The sequence below is a fragment of the Brassica oleracea genome, chromosome C1 (genome assembly GCF_000695525.1).
Source record: "Brassica oleracea var. oleracea cultivar TO1000 chromosome C1, BOL, whole genome shotgun sequence".
NCBI classification, from domain to species: domain Eukaryota; kingdom Viridiplantae; phylum Streptophyta; class Magnoliopsida; order Brassicales; family Brassicaceae; genus Brassica; species Brassica oleracea.
Genome location: NC_027748.1, coordinates 36,284,261 through 36,301,902, shown reverse-complemented (window position 1 = coordinate 36,301,902; position 17,642 = coordinate 36,284,261). Strand labels below are relative to the sequence as shown.

Here is a 17,642-nt window from a genome sequence, read left to right as displayed (position 1 = left end):
TTGTGTTGTCCACTTTCTCCTTTCCACCGGTTTAGGAACATCAGAAGACCCTACGTCTATGTTCACAGGGCCGGGAGAAGTAAGGGAAAACGGATCCATTGTGTTTCGATTGGTGTGTTTTAAAGTTGGTATGTGTTTTCAGAAGTTGGTTTGAGTTAAGGGTAGAAGGATTGACTATGTTTTTAAACTAATATTTTGGTTTGCGTTTCTAACTACCAAAACAGTATTACACAGATAGCATTCATCAAAACACAACCACTTTCAAGCATTCATCACAGCAACCAACTACCCTAGTTCAGTTCGTACTATAGAGAGCATCACATCACTTTCAAAGCATATCAATTAATACAACACAGAAACTAGATTTATGAACATCTACTTTACTTCCTAGTCTACCTAGTGAAGTTCAACCAAGCAACCTACAAGGAAACTACTTCTAGTTCAGTTTAGTTTAGTTAGAGTGTTTACCTAAACAATTTCATTCAAAGCAGACCTTCTCCAGATTAGCCATCTGCACAGTGAGGTTATAAACGTCACCAGTGAGGTGATCAAGCAGCAAACTGAGCCTTTTAACCTGTGCCTGCACATGGAAACATAGAAACCTTGTTAGTGAATTAAAAAAACCCAAACATTACCAATATTAAGTTCCTATGAGCTACTCTTAAAAAACGACACTAACCTCAACACTCTCAATCTGTTTATTGAGATTGGGCACCAACTTGATCACCTCATCAGCCTCCTCCACACGCTTACGCAGGCGTTCGATCTCCTCCTGGACGCCTATTACCCAAGGCTGACGATAATGAAATCCATCAGCCTTGGGGACAACAAAAAAAAACATCAGACAACATAAAAAAAAAAATTCTATACTAATATATGCGTCTGTTGAGGTATCTCTTACCTCGTAGTTTATGCAGCTGAAGAAGCGCTTCCCAGGATGAGTGTCGTACTCCTCCTTCCCGCAAACCTCGTCAATGATTCTCCCACCACAGGGACATCTTCTAGGAATCCCATATTCAGAATCGGCCACGTATCCCAACATGTTGCAGTTCTCCTGATGCCTTTTTGTATCTCTTCTCTCCTCTGCGGGATCCATCTGAAGCAGACAAGCAAACGACTTACAACAAAATCACAAAATTATATCATGAACGGAACCCATAATGGAACCCACTATTCGATAACAAAATGCTTCGATCTAACCCAAAATGAAACCCATAAGACGATTCGGAACCCTAGAATCGAAACCCCCAAAACTCGAGTTTGAACCCTACCTCCAATACCCCACTAATCGACAACTAAACGGTTCGATCTTACCCAAAATGTAACCCAGATGACGATTTGGAACCCTAGAATCGAAACCCCCAAAATCGAATTTGAACCCTAATTTGAGAACTCCACTAATCGACATCAAAACGCTTCGATCTAACGGGAAATTGACTCGACACTGACCTATTCTCGTCGAGGAGACACTCCGTCGTCGATTCGATGGAGAAAAGTGGAGAAAAGTGAAGAAAGATCAAAATCGCACGAGATATCGCCTCTCCGAAGAAAACCCTAGTCTTTTCTGGAAAATGAGAAAATGAAGGTCGAATCCCCTTTCGTCGTCGTGACGTCAACAACGCGGCACCAATGGAACCGTGACACCTGGCGTGAACCCGCCTCATACCGAATCACTCGTAAGACGCGGGTCACGGAAATAACCCCATTTAAACATTTCTTTTTTCTATCCGGGCCTATGAACCCGAGCCCATGAACCCCATTACAACCTTCAATGTGGTTGCTCTGAAACAAAATTTTGATTTTTTTTTTGTTTTATTAACCATTTTACCCATTTTGAAAGAATTCTTTCAAAACGAATTATAGATGGAAAATATTTTGGAATAATAAAAAATATCTTCAAAACACAACATAATAGGAACTTTTATAAAATAATTTGTTTTTATAACAAACTTGAAAAATAAAACCAAAGCACATGGGCACATCTCATTTTCTAAAGAATATTAACAGAGTATATAAAAACTAATACTCCCTCCGTTTCATATTAAGTGTCGTTATAGAGAAAAAATATCGTTGCAAAATAAGTATCGTTTTAGCATTTCAATGCAAAATTTATTAACTTTATTTTCCGGTTGATTTTTCTATTGGTTGAAATATGGTTAAGTGTATGGGTAATGATGTTTTTATATAGAACTATGCAAAATTAAATGTTTTCTTAATTTGTGTGCACAAATCTAAAGAGACACTTAATATGAAACAAATGGAGTAGTTTTTATTTTGAACTATAGTGTTTTGCTTTCAATAATTTTGCTTTTAAAAAAAACTACTAATAATTTTGTCTGTAAACATGATTTATTTTGAAATTTGAACTATAGTGTTTTGCCATAGAATTGAGGAATTCCATTTACCAAGATTCTCTTAATTTGCTCAAATGTTTAGCTAGGAAGCCTAGTCCATCTATGTTAAATTACAAAATATAACAATTAATCAATTATGTAATTTAATATATGAAAAATACTTTTAACGACAATTAAAAGAAAAAAGTATAAACTGTTAAAAATAAAAGGAATGTAAAATGAAATAGAGTTTAGAGTTTTTATTTGACCTATTGACTTTTTATGGTATTAACATTAGTAATATCTTTATAAGTTTTCCATAATTAAAAATTAGAAAAAGAGAAGAAACAAGAAGTGATGTGAAAGAAAATCAAAAATCGGTTTTGGAAGATTTAATTTTCAATATAAATTCCCTAAACACTTATTATTAATTTTTCATGTTAAAAGGATTAATGCTTTTGAAACATTAAAATACGTTATTTATTTAATCGATATTGATGGTTTTGAATCGTCGGGCCACTTCATCTTGCTGGCTGTGTAATTCTGAAATTGAATCTAGAGATCATTTGTTCTTTGAGTGTCCATATTCTATTCTAAAGGAGTTTGGAGTGGTATCATTGGCGATATGGCGGGTAATAGAAGCATAAGCCAATGGTCTCAGGTCATTTAGGTCTTGGTAAATGGTCTTCATGAGAGAAATTTGACATTCCTATTGAGATATTGTTTTCAAGCTGTGTTATATGCAATATGGCATGAGAGAAATGTAAGAAAGGTTGGTGAACCATCTCAGCCAGCGGGTTGTTTGATTGCAAGATTAGATAAGCTGGTTAGAAACATAATTACTTCTCTAAAAAAGAAGTCCGGAAAAAAGTATGAAAAGACCATGAAAATATGGTTTAAAATAAGATAAATTTGACTATTATGCAGTTTTAACATTTATTAAAAGTTTTGAGTAATATTGTATAGAAATGGAAGCAAAACTCTCTGTAAAAAGGTTTTTTTGATATGAATAAATTTAAATTTCTTTCAAAAAAAAAATGAAAAAAAGATATTGATGGTTTTAAAACCAAAGAAACTGCTAGCTCGGAGTCAAAGAGAAGAGGGCCATCTCCGGGTAGAACGGTCAGGTATTCGGGCATGCTTGTCTCCTGAATATTGCAACTAATGACGTCATCAAGCTCACTAAATAGCTCCTTCCGGGTAATGACAACGCCACGATCTTGCAAAGGTCAGTTGGGCCCGGCCCACGAAGGCTGTTATTTATTTATTTATTTTTCTGTTTTGCTCAACTTTTCATTTTCCTTTTCCTTCATATATCTCACCGTTTCTCAAGTCTCTCTCTATCTCTCTGTTTCTACTTCTCTCTCTGAAACGAAACAGAGAGAAGATCTCTCATGGATGAAAAAGTGAGACATGAGTTTCTTCAAGGTGATATGCATATCATATAACTATAAATATATATATATATATATGTGTGATATATGTCATATGAAGAATTAGGCCTTTCGTCAGTTCTATGTCCTGTTTGGCCATAGTTTACATCTTATAAATCTTGTAAGTACTAAATTATATAATACATAGATAGATATATCTATATACATGCATATATATAATATATGTAGTGTGTATAAATAAAATAGACATTATCTATGTATAGATGCATAACATATGCATTTATCCACACACTTTCGCTACCTTCGCTTTTTTTTTAAAAAATTTCAAAGTGCTACCTTCGGTTTATGAAGATGAGTTCTTAGTTATCGTCATACGTTTGATTGCACATTTATGCACATACTCGCTTTCTTATATATGTGTATGTCATTGGATAAACTATATATGGTTTGGACTTTTAGAGCTAATATTGTAAAACGTAATAAGTTCTTTTTGTGTGTGTCTGCAGGCAATATCAAAAACATAACCATCGTGATGTATAGAGACTGTCGGGTCCATTGTGAGGAGACATTCAGTTTCTCTTTAAAACTCCATTGAAATAGTCCGGTGTTATCCCTACCTGAGCTTAGTTTTTTTGTTTTTGTTTTATTTTTTTTTTTTTTGGTAACTCCGGTATCTGGGCAGCCACATTCTCAACTATCCCCGTAGGGAGTCCAGCGCCCCAACGAAAGAGATGTTAAATCCGTTGTGGCCAAGGCTCGAACCCGGGTGGCGGGCAGTACAGCTGTACCTCCTTTACCACCAAGCCACGAGCGTTTGGTTTTTGTTTTAATTTTTTTTCTGTTCTATTGAATTATTCTATTTTCTTGACCTTGCAAGACCTTTTCTTGACCTTGTAAGACCCCATCCCTTTCTAAGTATCTCAACCTTATATCCTTTTAAAGACTCTCTACTATCTCTTTTTGGTGTTGAGTATGTGTGTATCTCTACTCCTAGTTCATTTGAATCAGTTTTTCTACCTTGTCTATCCCTCCTGAGCTAATGTTTGCATCTTCTTGTTGGTCATTGATGTATGGTTGATATAAATTCCAAATAAAGAACTTAACCTTTTCTTATTTTTACTTTTGTTGGTGTTAGTTACATTGTTGTATAATAAAATTACAGGAGGTGAAAAATGTCTCGCTATCATGGGAACTGGTAAAGGGCAATGAATAAGGAACCGGGCAAAAAGAATTATGCCTTTACTCTCTATTTTTAAGGCTTTGGACAGGAATTTACTTTTGTTTTATATGTTGTGTTTGTTTGGGTCTGACTGACCCCCCAAAGGCCGAAGCCAAACCAAAGAACTCATCTTATTAAATATTCCCTCAGAATCATTTATTGCCTGTTTCTCTCTCACTCGTGACTATGTTGGGCTCTCACTTTTTGTACTAAAATCTCTTTTAGCAAATCCTACATAAACTTGGTATCTACTTGTGGTTTGACAAATTAATAATCTTTCCTAGTGGTGGTTAAACCGGTTGACCGATGGGTAAATATAGGTTACTAAGTTTTTCATAATCCATAGAGATGATCAAGAAGTAATAAAAAAGGTTTGTAGCAGCGAGTTGCTAAATATGAGTACAGCTTAATGTAAGGCTTGACAGATGTTTAATGCTATGCTCAATTGCTCCATTTACCGGGTTACCTAGTTGTTAGATTATGCTATTACTTTCTCTGTTACTAAGTAGTCACATGAATATAAGTAACGCCTAGTTAATACTTCTTTAAGCCAGTAGAACCGCCACCAAAATCCATATAATCTTTTTGATATGGAAAGATTTGGTTCTGTACGAAAAATAAACTACAGTGTTTTATGGCAAAAAGAACCACGCATAATGATTTTTTTTTTTTTTTTTTTTTGTTCATTGGGCGCTCTCTGGAATCCCGGAGGAGTCGAACCCGTGTGCCTTGGGATCCAGTTCACTCTAGTGTTTTACCACTAGGCTATTCTGTCCCGGCACCACGCATAATGATTAGTTTGATCTTTAGAGGAGTCAAATAGAGAGAAAGGGGTAGGTTTAACTGAGAATAGAGGAAAAGCTGAACCACCCTTGTGTGTTGTATACGAGAATAAATGTTGCTTTTGTCTCTTATCTTTTTGCCATTCCTCATAAATACATATCATGTGAGGACTTATGATCAGTCTCATATCATAATTGTACATATTTATATCTCGTTTTCAAGAATCAAGATACAAAATATACAGTTGATTTGTTGATAGCTTTCATTTCAAATCAACTACTCCATATATCCAGTTTATGTACGTATAAATGATTTTGAGGCTATTTGAGATACTAGTCTTAGACTTTTGTATATGAATCATAAAACCGAAGTAATATTCATAGTATAACTTTCAAAGAATGTATCTAAGATGAATTATAAGCAAATGATATTTGACTATTTATCACATTCACACACACACACAAACATTGTATATATATATCACTTATTTAAGCTATATAGGACAACTACATATATAATATTCTTCTTGTAGATTTATTTTTTTAAATTGGGGTTTTAATGATAGAGAGGTATAACAACAAGGACATTAGGTAAGGCCGTAAGGGTCACTGTGCTTTTATTTACCACGATCATTAGAATTTTATGGTTAGGGTTATCTAAATTTGTTGGAAGTTGGGCATGAGCAGACATCACATTAGAAAAATGTCAAATCATCAATTTTAGTTTGTTTTTATTCCAATACACACTATGATATCAGTGAATATAATTACTGTGTAATGTTAGTAGCACATGCATGATATTGATATAACTAAAACAGGTCACTTAACATGTAATTTATACTGAAATTGTTAAGCTTGATTTGAATATGTATTAAGTAAATCGAAAGCTTACCAATAGTTAATGCTCTAATATTTGATTATTTAAATATGTGATAGGTATTATAAGTGGTAGAACGACGTCGCTGCCACTATGCACCGAAATTTAATTTTTTGTTGCTAATATTCGAAAAAAGTAAGTCAATTTTTTCTTTTTGATTATTGAGTAACTTACGTAGACAGTAAACCAATTATTCTCCATCTAAATAAATTGGATTCACTTTGTCAGCGGCCCCTTTAATAATGGTAGTGGAACGGTGGAGAGATTAATTATACCAAAAGTCTTTGGTCAAAATCAGTTTCCTTACATAAACGCCAATTTTGGTTTTAACATTGCCATATCTGACTTCAAGAAAATTTAGATAGAACCCCTGTTCTAAAAATCGGCCGGACGATTAGGCGGCCGCCTAGGCGCTACGCATCATTTTTTCGCTCCGATTTAGGCCAAATTGGTTAAAAAAATCGGATATCCGATTTTTTCCGTCTAAATGACCGCCTAGCCGCCTAAATGACCGCCTAACCGCCTAATCTATTTATTTATTTATTTTTATATTTATTTTTATATTTATTTTTAATTTTTTTTTTATTTTTTTTAGTTTTAATAATATTTTTATTTGTTTATTTGATCTAAAATTTTATAAATATCATTTATATTCATAATTTTGATGAAAATTACACTATATTAAGTTTATATATTCTATTTGTGTGTTTTATACAATCTTAAACATGGAAATGTATTAATGTTATACACAATTAAAGATTAACATGTTTTATAACATAGTAAACCATCTAAAAATTCCGCTCCGCATAATTTCCGATTAATCCCCGATTTTCTCTTTGGGCGCTAGGCCCAACCCGACCGCCCGACTAGCGCCTACCGCGTTCCGGAACAGGGGATACAACTAGGACAGAGTATTTTATTGGTAAATTTTGATTTGTTTCTATTCGGATATCCGTAAATTTTGAAACAAAACAAATATTAAAAATTAATATTCGTTAAAAACAAAATAGAACACAAATATTAAAAAAAATTACTTGGATATCCGCTCCGCTATATTTTTTGTACAAATTGATATATATCTACAATTAAGTATAAAATTTTAAATGTATAATTTTTGATAATTATTATTTTAGCATATAATTTTATTAAAATTACTTATAAAAATATTAAATTAAGAAAACACTATAAAATCTATATAAAATTACAAAATAAATTAAATAAAATTTAAAATTTAAAATTTATAGAACATATAGTTTCACTAATCTTTATTTTTTATTTTTATTATGTAAAAGATATTTTTTTAAAACATTCTGGTATAGTTTTTTTCTAAATTTTGCTTGTATTGAATAAGTTAGATGACATATTCGTAAATATTCGTAATTTTTTCGGATATCCGTCATTTTCCGAAATTATTTTCCGAAATAAAACAAAAAAAAAATTAGATATTTGTTAATTACAAAGCAAATCACAAATATTAAAAATTATGGTACACACCCCTTGAGACAATTTTCTTGTATTATTATGTTAAATAATTGAAGAGACTTTACAGAACAGAATTTGGGGCATTTTTGTTTTGGTTTTATAAAAGGTTGATAATATTCAAATAATTGATGTTATGGTGGAGGTACGATTCTACCACGAAATGATTGTGTCTGCAAGTAGACAATGAAATGTAAATAAGGGTTTGCATCATGTTTACCTCCTTTATTCGCAACGGTACAAACATAGCATTAAAAGTTTTGGAGAATTTTTCATAGATAATAAAATGATATTTTTCTTGGAATTTTTATTTGGGTGCAAGCTTGTTACGTATTCCCTCTATATTTCAAGATTGACTTTTCACAAAGTACCAAAATACTATATGCTTCCTCTTAAATGAAAATTTGTGTTGATATAGAGAATAAGTTTGTTTATCAAAACAAATTTTCATTTAAGAGCATGTTTGAGTTTCAACTAGTTAACCATACACTAATCTTACAATTACAATCCATTATCGTTTATTTGACTAATTATTTTTTGAACGACTAGGAATATTTGGAGCCGAAAATTTGTACATGACTCTAAAATGAAATATATAATATAATAGTTTTTTTTTTGAGAAAGGGTTTGCTATTGAATACTAGAAAGTTACAAGAAATGGCTCAGCCATAGTGTTCAGAAAGAGAATTAAAGCAAATTGCAAGAGAACAAAAACATGGCTTTAAAATCAGAACATAGAAGAAATGACCATGGGAAGATGAAGAACTTTTGATCCTAGTGGGAAGAACGCCCACGAGCAGCACTATTTCTTCCATGCCTTTTTATGGTCGATTGTGAACCACTCCATATCTTTTTAGTTTTTGAGATGCCTTTAAGCAACAACCTCTACGTGATCTTTGCGCTATATCAGAACTACATGAGCTTGTAGCTACTATATTAAATTAATTTTCCTTAGAAAAATAGACTTTTCTCAAAAAAAATCGAGTACATTCCTTTTTATATCCCTACTAGGTGATCCTATCTTTTTTGCCAATACCCAAACTCTTCATTGGTAAATGGTAACTTAACTAGTTAACCATGACCAACTAATCATCCATCTAATGCGAATCAACGTCCCCACGATACCTAACAATCCAATAATCGTAATGATTTCATATACTATACCCATAGATAAATTTCTCTTTTTGGTTTATTTGTTCTCATGAATCATGATGATCATTGCACCACCTATATAAATACGTACATACAGATAGACATAAACGTGTATATAAATGGCAGGGACATGAAGCAGAAGGATGGGACAGGATGTTCAAAATTTATACTAAGAATGGATACCATCTTAACATGGCTCACTCATCCATTCTTTTCATCTTCTTACATTATTTTATTTTCTCCATTTTTTTTTTGCTTTAGAGTGTTTTTTTTCTTCTTCTAATCCTTTCCATGTGATTCCCCACTTTGTTTGTTAATACGTTAACTATTAGAAACTAATTATTTGATTGTTGTGTTAACATTTAGTTACTACTCATCTCATGTGTGATATATATATTTACGCTAAATATGTGTTTGCGAGCGTGTCTATGCTTATTATATGAATTGAACTACACAACTTACCCACCAGAAAGTTATAAATGAAATCATTTTATTCGTTAATATTTGTTTGTACTTCCATATTTCTTATGAAGCAATGCCTCCCGGGTCGTTTATCAAAAGTTTCAACGACCAAAAATTTGGTATAGCCTAAGCATGACCAGTGACAACCCGAGTTACCTTCTACTGCTTTTAGTTGTTTTTATTTTTATTTTTTTTTAAACTGAAGATCATAAATATATATGAAGTATAAAGAATAAAATTTGACTTAACTATTTACAGGCTCCTAAAATCCAGGAGAAACTTTGTATATAGGAAATTTGCAAGCCAAAAGTACTAAACTGGGAAAATTTGCAACTTCAGTTAACTTAAAAACCTATGTTTCACTTGGAATTTAACTGGGCCGGTGCTAAAATATAGGTGGCTAAAAATCGTGAAGGATACAAATCTTAAAATCAACACAATAATAGCACAAGGTTCTCTCCAGCAGTTGACACATAAGCATTTTAGAGTCAATTGGGATTGACATGTCATTAACTGAAAAAACTTCAGTATCCAATCAAATCATTTTATTAATACACATATGTTTTGTAATCGACACATAAGCAACCAAAGAGAATCAATCCCTTAAACAATAACTTTCTGAGTATAGACGCTTCGATAACATCATTGTTGGACCCAATTTCGGTCAATATTCTAGATTGGGCCGAAGATAATGTGGGCCGCACGGTCAGAAGTAAAGATAAGGCCCAACCTGTTGAACCAGGATTTAGCACTAAAATCCCTCCCGCCAAAAGGATCAAAAAACCGACTAACGACTACCTTCAGTTGAGCTAAACGGGCTTGCGAGAAGTTTGAACGTGACGTTGGCCCATAAAACCCGTTGGATAATGAATTGGTCAAAGATCTCAAAGATTATTCTCCACATATCTTGGAATATGGTCAACAAATAATAATTCATAGCTAAATATGTGGAGTCACGTGCAACAACATTACGAAGTGGAAGGAGACGAGCTCTTGGTATAAAAGAGAGTAAGAGGCCGCTCTCACAGTCATCTGATTCTCCATGATATATATACCCAAATAAAAGAAACCAATAAAGGTTTTTCACCATGAAAAAGTCAAGACGATCACTTGATAGAAAAGAAGAAACAAGAGCTCGCTACGCTCGAGCTAAAGCCGTAGATGACGTCTCCACTTTCAAAGGAAGAAGAGCACAAAATCCTAAAAGGACTATAATCCTTATATAAACATAAGGATTAAACGACGTGTTAAAGGGGAAGAAGAGGAGTTATTCCTTTGTGTTTATCTCGTCCCGAACAACGACATCGAGCCAGAGACATTACCCTTCACGATCGTACACGATACTGTGTTGATCAAGAACGATGGCTGTTCATACGAATCCTGATGACGATAATAAACCAATTTCCACAAGACCGGACGTTTCAATCGAAGCCGACGTCTTACTCAAGACCGATGAAGCCGACGTCTCACTCAAAACCGATGAAACTGACATCACTTTCGAGATGATGATAATCGAACTACGTTCTGACTTGATCCCTCGTCGAGAGTACTTAGGCAGCTCGATCCCGAGTTCAGTCACGATCCTTCTTAATCCCGATATCTTTATGATATTCGACCTGCGAATATAATCCATTTTCGTCGACTCGAACCTGATTATATCGTTGTGTTCTGAGGATATCGTTGCCCACGTTATTTCTTCCCTAGTTTTTGCAATCAAACACTATCAAATACTTAGTGTAGATTTTAGGATCTACATTTTAGCGCCGACTGTGGGGAAGATAAACAAAAAACGTCCTTGCTAGGAACCCGATCTAAGGTTTGTAAGCACGAAAATGGATCCATCTCATATGGTGTCCGATACTGCACCAAACGAGCCATCACACCACGCGCGGTAGCAATGATCTTACTAGATCATAAACAAGAAATGAAACACGAGATTCTATTCCGACCTCAACCAAATCAAATCTCCGTTACTGATAAAAGAAATTCTCCTCGCCGAGTTTCACCGATAACGCCCTCGAACCATAGTAGACCGAGGATGAATGCTGATCGCCCGACCTCCCGAGTTCAGTGAGCTCGACATCGATCTGTCAAACGAATATCAATCTATATGGTGTAAGCCTGAAGAATGCAGGATGTCATCCTGAACAGACCGTAAGCTCCAAAAATTTGCAATTAAAGTCTTGGACAGCTTTGAACAAGACGAAGAAAAAAACTTCGCCGCGCGCCGAGCAACGACTTCCTCGATCAATAAATGACCCGAAGTGAGGAAGAATCTCGAAGAGATCGAATTAATCTCGAGCACGCCTAGACTGTGTACAAAGACTAAGTACATCCAATTCTCAAGATCCCGATACGAGGGAGCATCGAGAAACCGGAGCCCTTCACTTTCCAAAGACGAAGAGTACGAGCTCTTAGAGACCACTAATATGCTCGTTATTTTCTTCTCGTTACGGTCGCGTATTTGACCAGGCCAGAACCCTTCTTCCGGCAAAGCAGCTCAACAAGACTTCTCACTGAAGGATGAAGACAACGATAAACAGAAATATACTATTATCATTTCATGATAATAAGGATTTCTTCAACCTGCAAAACAACAAAAGTGAGACAGACCTTTTCAATGATTATCATCCGCTCAACCTCCGTAAACGAGAGTCCGCACGCTCGAGAACCACGACTACAAGCATATTCCCCCTCCACCTTCCAGCTTTCCATCGAAAGTAGCTCACGAGCTGAAGGAATGAAGACCAAAGATGTTTGCATTGTTGTTTTATGGATCAAATACAAGCACATATTTGATTAGATATGATCTCTCGTTCACTCAAAGAAATCAAACCACATAGACTTTTTCTTAATCATTATGTATCAATAATGATAAAGTAATCCGACCACTCATTGGTTGATCAAGGAGACAGAAAAATATATATTCCTTATGTTTATCTCATAAAGTGAATACGAAGATATATTTACCAAACCGAATGTATTTTAGACGACGAGAAACCTATTCATGCAAATGAATGAGGATAAGACTTTTTCTCTACACGATGATAATAACATGAATACAACGTCTTGATAAACCCGACGTCTCATCATTGTAATCCAGCAGAGAAGAGCTTTCACAGCTCAACAACAACCATTAAAAAGATCACCATATTTCTATCACAATGTGATTTCGCCAACATCAAGTTTAAACAATTCTAATTGTTTAAGGAAGAAAGATATGCAATAGCTGATATTTGTTGCACAAAGAAAACAGATAAAATCCGTAAATAAGACGAGAGAAAGATGGCTCTCATCACGATCCCTACTCGTACCTCTCCCATGAAGATGACCCCACTTTGTTGTAGATGAGAGAGTATAAAGCTCGAGACTGTCTTCACTATACGATGACGATATCAACAAAGACCAACATATTATCAAATCATTTAGTCAACACAATGATTAGATAATTCACCCACCATGTGACTTGGTCGACAAGAAAGAGATAGAAGAAAATCTTAATATCAATTCAGCACATAAACGACCTGTCGAGTATGAAAACTCGTGAGTTAAAGAGACCAAAATCACCCGACCTTTACCGTGATTTTACGAACCGACTGTGGTCATATGCATTTGATCAAAACGACGTTCTCCGTCCATGAATTAGGAAATCGTTACCTTTTGTGTTCCTACCACCACACCGATATGGTTATATATTCGCTGAAGGACAACGATGCCAAAAACGAAGACCGGCTATAGCCAATCCGAGTTCTTCTAACTTGTTATTGTTATCAATAAACGAAGTTTCATTCAAGAACCGTCAAACCAACGTCACATTTAATACTGACATAAACGACGTCTCTTTAGAGATGGTAAAAATAAAACTACGTCAGACTCGATCTCGTGACATATTTAGATGATTCATCGATCATATTGATGGAGAAACGAGTTGAAGAGATTCCTCACGACTCCACCAGCAGAGGAAAGCCAACTTTTCGTCCTTCCACCTCGACACCTCACTAGAAGGACTGGGGGGGGGGGGCAACTAACTATTAGACCCAGATTTATAACCAGATCTCTCCCGCTAAAAAAAAAAGCCATTAACGAACTCTCCACCTTTGAATCGCTGGGAAGAAGACAAAGGCAGTTGTTGATGTTTAAACAAAATAAATACAGAGACGTATTTGTTGATACCGAGCATCTTCTAGAAGAGAGGACAAACCCCATTCTCTTCCACCTAAAACGAACAAGAACTCATGAGATGAAGAATACACTCTCCTCTTCTTGTGATCAGCATTCAACTTTGGAATTTATGAGAGCTCAATCTCTCACGACCATAAATTTATACATACCAAACCATGTTAACTCAAGAACGACATTCGTATATGAACACGAAGAAAACCATGTTTACTTTAGGTTACAAACCCGACATCACACCTGATTCCCAATATCTCAATATGCGTAGTACGAGATCGAGGAGACGTCAAGAAAAAGACCCAAACCACCAAGACCATACATGAAAGAGAGACTCTCCTTATGTTCCAATCTTCTTACATGACGTGTTTCGTTTGACAAGTGATCATGCGATGTTCCTACTTATACATGCCAAGTTCTTAATTACGCGACGTTACTATTGTTGTTTTGCGAGTTAAGAGGAACAAAGTTTGTCACCTCGCAATAGAGACGGACACGAGCCAGAGAAGAGGTCCCTATGCATATTTCTTCTATCGCCTCGATACGACTCCATGTTTGGTGAAGAAAACGACGTCTCACAAGAAGACGAACCAGATTTCTCACGAGAACCGCCGAACCCGGCTTCTGAACCGACGAACCCAACGTAATCGAAGTACCACATTCTCGATGTTAAATGAAATAGAGCTCATGAGCTCAAGATAGCTAAAAGTCCTTCCACTCACCCTTCAACGAACAAGAAGCCCTCGAAGAGCAAGAGCAAGAATAAAGAAAAAGACAATTTCATATCCATGTCATCGAACCATTAAGTAACATTACGATTAAACAATTCCTCCACTATGGGATCGTTCGACAAAAGAAGAAACATGAAACTCTTTATGTTTATTCCAAACACTTCACCATATTTGTTGAAGCCAAGAATCTTTTCCAACAAAGAAGAACTCAAGACAAGTTCAAGATAAAGCCAACTTTTTGCTCAGGATGACGAAACAGACCATGTATCTGAACTAAACAAAATAAAAACGAATGGACCCGATCTCTGGAGAGCTCGAGAAATGCTAAAGGTCGATAAGTCACCTTCTCCCATCAATGAATTAAATTCGATCTCCATTGATCTCAAAACAGCTTGAGGAACGCATTCACAATTGTTATCCCAGTAAGCAACGAGCTCGATATCCAAATAGCCCGATTTCTAAGTAGGCCGATCTTCACATAGCTCGATCTTAGCATCAAGTTCGATCTCCAATGCGCTATGACAACTTGTGGAGCCGACAACGCATCTTTCTCCCTAAAAATGGTTTGCCGATAAAATATAAATATTTTGAGATTGCATGTTGTGTAATGGTATCTCCAAACGAAAACAAGACCACAACTGGCAGGAAGCGCGTGATAATTCAAAAAGGCGTGCTAGGACTTGTACGCGAATCAAATCAATAGTTCATAGCCTGAATGCACCACCCTCTCATCATCTACACAAAAAAAACACATGATCAAACATCTGACACCATTCTCGTCTCTGCTAGCTCGCAGTCACCGAGACAAGAACACGCCCGCCTTGGTAAGTAATCATCCTTAACCTATTTGCGCATACCATTATATTGCATCAGATAAATAAATTCTTGCATTACTATTGCAACCTTTTAAAGTTATCAATTCATATTAATTCATTATTTTCATCGCAAAATGTATAAACTTATTCAAATGACAAAATGTTTTATATACTCCTTTTATCGGTAACTCGAACTATTACCGAGATTCAATTTCCAGCTTCAAGCGTCTAAAACTTTATTTCTCAGCTTTAAACATCTCAAACTCTTAGCAAGTTTTAAGCTCTCATTAAGCTAAAACATCTTTCGTATAAAAAAAACAACAAGATCGATAAACCACGTCCTTCAGCCACCATTGGCCCGCGAGTTAGATTCCTGATCAGCTTCTATCTCGCAAAACATCCCGAGGACGAGCGATATTAATCGCTCTTATAGTCGAACCAAAATAAACGTTCGCTCTCTACGTGTAGCCAATCATTTTTCATTGACTTAGTGATTCGTTGGGACTATATATATCTCCAACACCTTTACACAAACACAAAAATATTAACACGAACTCGAGTTGACACAGAATAAGCAACCAGGCTCACATCAAAAAATCATAAACAGAAACAAATTCAATCGCAAAATCCAATCTACCATGAGAGATCAAAATAACTCTCTATACTTTTCAAATAAGCGACTCCGCCGACAAGCGATACCCATATTTGCGAAACCGCGAGCTCGATCCAATTCTCGTCTTCCGTGCGACGTCTCCAACAGACTACTTCAAACTATTTCCTTAACCCACGAACATAAACGAAATCGATCACTTAGTGATCAAACGAACATCAAATGGCTTGATATAATACAAAAAATAGCTGAGATCGAATTCACATTTTGATCACGACAAACATGACAAGAGAAACCGCGAGCTCGATCCAATTCTCGTCTTCCGTGCGACGTCTCCAACAGACTACTTCAAACTATTTCCTTAACCCACGAACATAAACGAAATCGATCACTTAGTGATCAAACGAACATCAAATGGCTTGATATAATACACAAAATAGCTGAGATCGAATTCACATTTTGATCACGACAAACATGACAAGATCAAAACGCTTAATGAAAGTTCTCTCGCACGATCTCGCTACCACACGGAAAACGACTTCGCGAACTATCTAGAGGAAATCGACTTGGAATCATACTGTTATTAGGTTCTCCGTCCTCCAACCTCGTTGCCACACTTGAAGGACTGGGGGGACAAATGTTGGACCCAATTTCGGTCAATATTCTAGATTGGGCCGAAGATAATGTGGGCCGCACGGTCAGAAGCAAAGATAAGGCACAACCTGTTGGACCAGGATTTAGCACTAAAATCCCTCCCGCCAAAAGGATCAAAAAACCGACTAAGGACTACCTTCGGTTGAGCTTAAACGGGCTTGTGAGAAGTTGAAACGTGACGTTGGCCCATAAAACCCGTTGGATAATTTATTGGTCAAAGATCTCAAAGATTATTCTCCACATATCTTGGAATATGGTCAACAAATAATAAGTCATAGCTAAATATGTGGAGTCACGTGCGACAACATTACGAAGTGGAAGGAGACGAGCTCTTGGTATAAAAGAGAGTAAGAGGTCGCTCTCACAGCCATCTGATTCTCCAGGAAATATATACACAAATAAAAGAAACCAATAAAGGTTTTCAACATGATAAAGTCAAGACGATCACTTGATAGAAAAGAAGAAACAAGAGCTCGCTAAGCTCAAGCTAAAGCCTTAGATGACGTCTCCACTTTTAAAGGAAGAAGAGCACAAAATCCTAAAAGGACTATAATCCTTATATAAGCATAAGGATTAAACGACGTGTTAAAGGGGAAGAAGAGGAGTTATTCCTTTGTGTTTAACTCGTCCCGAACAACGACATCGAGCCAGAGACATTACCCTTCACGATCGTACACGATACCGTGTTGATCGAGAACGATGGCTGTTCATACGAATCTTGATGACGATAATAAACCAATCTCCACAAGACCGGACGTCTCACTCGAAGCCGGCGTCTTTCTCAAGACCGATGAAGCCGACGTCTTACTCAAGACCGATGAAGCCGACGTCTCACTCAAAACCGATGAAACTGACATCACTTTCGAGATGATGATAATCGAACTACGTTCTGACTTGATCCCTCGTCGAGGGTACGTAGGCAGCTCGATCCCGAGTTCAGTCACGATCCTTCTTAATCCTG

General features: G+C 35.9%; 1 long non-coding RNA gene across 1 annotated transcript; it reads left to right on the top strand.

Moving 5' to 3' along the window:
• Positions 1-3,634: 3,634 nt before the first annotated feature.
• On the top strand, positions 3,635-5,135 carry LOC106293227. Its single transcript, XR_001260414.1, has 3 exons — positions 3,635-3,761; positions 4,234-4,795; positions 4,890-5,135. It is a non-coding gene; the product is annotated as an uncharacterized LOC106293227 (long non-coding RNA).
• The last annotated feature ends 12,507 nt before the right edge of the window (positions 5,136-17,642 follow it).